The sequence below is a fragment of the Lepisma saccharinum genome (assembly GCF_977018435.1).
Source record: "Lepisma saccharinum chromosome 12 unlocalized genomic scaffold, izLepSacc3.1 SUPER_12_unloc_1, whole genome shotgun sequence".
NCBI classification, from domain to species: Eukaryota; Metazoa; Arthropoda; class Insecta; order Zygentoma; family Lepismatidae; genus Lepisma; species Lepisma saccharinum.
This window is the reverse complement of record NW_028142891.1, coordinates 15296078-15300402: the sequence shown is the minus strand read 5'-3', so window position 1 is coordinate 15300402 and position 4325 is coordinate 15296078.

Here is a 4325-nt window from a genome sequence, read left to right as displayed (position 1 = left end):
AATTAAAATTGGGGGATATTTTGCATTTTTTTCCTATAATGTACAAAACATTTACCGTACATAATCTTTTCTATTTACAACAGTATAAAATAAGAGGAATGTGTGACAATATCCATATTAATTAGGAAGGTATGTTGTATGCTAGGTTAGCTAATTGTGTCTTCTACAGCTTCACTGTATAGAGGAAAGATGGAAAAAGAGAGCTCTACAAAAACTAACGCTCTTAACAATATTGTACGCCCCGTGAAAATTATATATAAATAAGGCATAAGCGTATTATCTGCTTTCATGTCAGATTTTCTCGACCTGTGAGCTGTAGTGTTTAGGCGACAAGCGACCTGCTCAAATATAATACTGTTGACAATATTGTACGCCCCGTGAAAATTATATATAAATAAGGCATAAGCGTATTATCTGCTTTCATGTCAGATTTTCCCGACCTGTGAGCTGTAGTGTTTAGGCGACAAGCGACCTGCTCAAATATAATACTGTTGACAATATTGTACGCCCCGTGAAAATTATATATAAATAAGGCATAAGCGTATTATCTGCTTTCATGTCAGATTTTCCCGACCTGTGAGCTGTAGTGTTTAGGCGACAAGCGACCTGCTCAAATATAATACTGTTGACAATATTGTACGTATATTGTATTGTATAGGAGACTAGAAGCATATAATTTGGCGAAAAAAACCCAAATAAGATCATAGAAAATAGTTAAAAAAAGTGAACAATTATATTTTGCATTGCACAGCATTAGGTATTAAATAACATACCCCCAAAAAATCTCTGCATTATGCGTTCTGTAAAAAATTGCCCTACGTGCCAAATTGCTGTGTCAAGTAAACATTTTCAAAGGCACTGTCGTACTTGTGTGCCGGGAAAGCGAATATGTGCGACCAAACCGTGCTCTAAGTGTGGAAAAAATATTTCTATTGCCAACTTCAAGTTGTTTTTTTTTTTTTGACACGTATATATATTATTATTTTTTTAACATAGGAAGAAAGTTCGTGCTTCGGAAAACGCGATGATGTGCGTAATGATATCTTCTGTCTCCTGCATAGACTTGTACCAATCTACTGTGTACCATCTTCTTCCCTGCCTTGCCTCCTCCAGTTCGTCCAACCTCTTGTTCAATTTTTCCCCTGCAGCCGAAAGCAGAATGTTGAGATCACCGCACCTCAGGCCGCTGATCTCCCGAAGATGGTCCTTGAGAACCATTTCACAAGGGATGCGAAATTCCGGCGTTGTTCTTGCTATGATTACAAGTTTCTCTACATCCTCACAATATCTGTTTACTGCGTGTTTAAATATTTTACATAGTAGCTCGGGCGGCAAATCAGTTATACGAGACATGTTGTTATTATTATTATTTTTCACTCTATGTTATTTATATACCCCACCCCAATTTTTGTTTCGTGTTCATGGCGATGGTGGTAGAGTGCCACACACGTAAATTTGCTGTTGCGTAGAAACGAATTTTTGTTTCGTCTCCCTCTCTCTTAGCATCATGTGTTCTACCCTGCTCGATAACCTTCGCTATTGTTGCCATATTGTTATTCTATTTCTGGACACACTCGCGCAAACATTATTGAAAACAATTGAATAGCGCTCCAGCTCGCGGTTCCCACCGTTCGGTAGGGACGCTAATGTGGCAATATAGCACGGCGTAGTGCTTGCTTTTTTTATGCAGTGCATGTTTATTGGCTAGCTAGTAACTAGTGTTGCCAACTGTAATAATGAAGCACTATTTCTGTCATGGAAGGGGAAAAGGCAGGTAAAGTGGCGGTGAGTTTTGTTGGATTGGAAGCACCATATTTTTATTTTATACTAAGTATTTGACCGGTTTGATGTTGTGTGCGTGTATTGCGTGTGTGTATGTAAAAGTGTGTGTTTGCTAATGAACGTTAAATTCCATAATGCCTCCAGTTCTGTCGAAGTTGAAATCAAAAACCTTGCATAGCCAAGCTCGGGAAATTCTAAGCAACGTGCACGAGTTCATGAAGGAGGAAGCCAGTCATGGTGTTAGCATCCCAATAAAGCATTTTGGCAAGAGAGCAGCGAACAGCAGCAACAAATTGTTCATATTTCATAATTTTGGAATTATTCAAAATAAATAAATTATGTAGCTCCAACATCATTTCAACTCTGGCTCCGGCACGTGTTCTTGTAGAAATTGCATAGAGGAGGCTGTTATTTTTGCTGCTTAATGCGATACATATTGTTTTCTGTGTTAAAATTGCCATGCTTTGATGGGTGATAAGCCTATTGAAAACTGTGATCGAGCGAGATATTTTTTTGTGCTGAATAGTATTGAAATTGCATAAGAAGTCTTATTATTTATTTTATATTTTGATGTTTTAGTTAGGAATATATTGATTTTCAATTTTCCGTTGCTGCGTAATGACCGGGGGGGGGGTCGAAATAGAGCGGCATCTGCCGCCACCTCCCAGGGAGGCAAAATGACTAGCGCCGGCCCTGGTTCATAACAAAAGAAAAAGCCGCGCAGCTTATCGTCTAGTGGCAGTATATGTACTTGTTATTGTTGTGGAAGCCGGCATCCTTTGTAAATGTACAACAAAGGCAACCGACTGTCGCCGATCTCAGAGAGGAAATAATAATACTGCTTCAGGAGGAGTGTTATGGTGCAATTGTAGCGGTTTAACACGTTGGCATGTTATTATCTGCCGTTGCAGTTCCATACCAGTGTATACGGGTTTTGGAAGTGAAAAGTTAGAACGCCACCAGTGCATTAATGCAATGAAAAATAATATATATATATTTTTTATTTTGTTTGAAATCACTCAAATAAGGAATCGTATGAAGAAGTCTTTTTTGCAGCATTTTTGGTAATTTTACTTATGTGTTAGTTCATATTTTGTGAATTTTTAGTCCATATGTATGTAGCTACATACAAAGTCACTTGTTAGTACATATTAATCCTAGTCCTGGTATAATGCATGACGTTTAAAACTCAACGTTAGATAGACCTGAATTCTCTAATTTTATTGTTGTACGTAACAGCTGTGCATCGGCGCACTGCAGCGATTTTTCTATCTGCTCCATTAGCAACACTGCTTCTTTAGTTGTTTCGCGCATCGCACGGCAGAATTATCTGCGCTGGACTCTACCCAGTGCGGCGACCCGTTCACCCAGCGATGCGTCTCTGCTCACGAACTTTTCGAAAGCTGCGTGCTCTAATTTTCTGTCTGCTTTGTGACGTGCATCCAGATCCGTCTGCGTGGTGTTGTAAGCGATGTCGTGATTTTTGCATGCGGCGTCCAACGGATTCACACCCTTGCCCCCTCTCTCCAATTTTTTCTCGAGTTTGGTACCCGGTCCGCAGTACTGGTAGCCAGGTAAATGCATCTGAAAAGGTAACTTGTTACCTTTTGAGAACAGGCACCTGTACGTGTTCTCGAAAAGTTTGGAGCAATCCAAATACTAGCAACTGATGAAACTGTACGATGGTCTGGACATTGCAACGTTCGCCTCGGAAATAAAACCACTCGACGATTGTCGTGAAAATTCAGTCGTTGTGTTCGACGACGCCATCCCGGAAAATCAAAATGAAATTCGCAATTTTTTCACGCAAGGTCGTCACAAAAAAAATGGATTGCTTCTACCTAGCTCAAACGTTTTCCAAAATTCCAAAAACAGTTAGTATGCGACAACGCTAATTTCATATGCTTGTTTCGTCAAGATCACACCAACCTCAAGTACGCGTACGATGACTACGTAGGCGGAGACATGAACTACAATTAATTTTCGGAACGCTGCTGCTCTACTTGCTGGAACGGTGACGATTTCGGATTCGCGACGATCGACATGACGAGGAAACCCAACGACGGAAAATACAGAAACAAAATCAACGACTTTCTAAACGTTGCAACGTTGTGAGAAACGACGTTTATTTATATACGTATATAAATAAACGTCGTTTCTCACAACGTTGCAACGTTTAGAAAGTCGTTGATTTTGTTTCTGTATTTTCCGTCGTTGGGTTTCCTCGTCATGTCGATCGTCGCGAATCCGAAATCGTCACTGTTCCAGCAAGTAGAGCAGCAGCGTTCCGAAAATTAATTGTAGTTCATGTCTCCGCCTACGTAGTCATCGTACGCGTACTTGAGGTTGGTGTGATCTTGACGAAACAAGCATATGAAATTAGCGTTGTCGCATACTAACTGTTTTTGGAATTTTGGAAAACGTTTGAGCTAGGTAGAAGCAATCCATTTTTTTTGTGACGACCTTGCGTGAAAAAATTGCGAATTTCATTTTGATTTTCCGGGATGGCGTCGTCGAACACAACGACTGAATTTTCACGACAA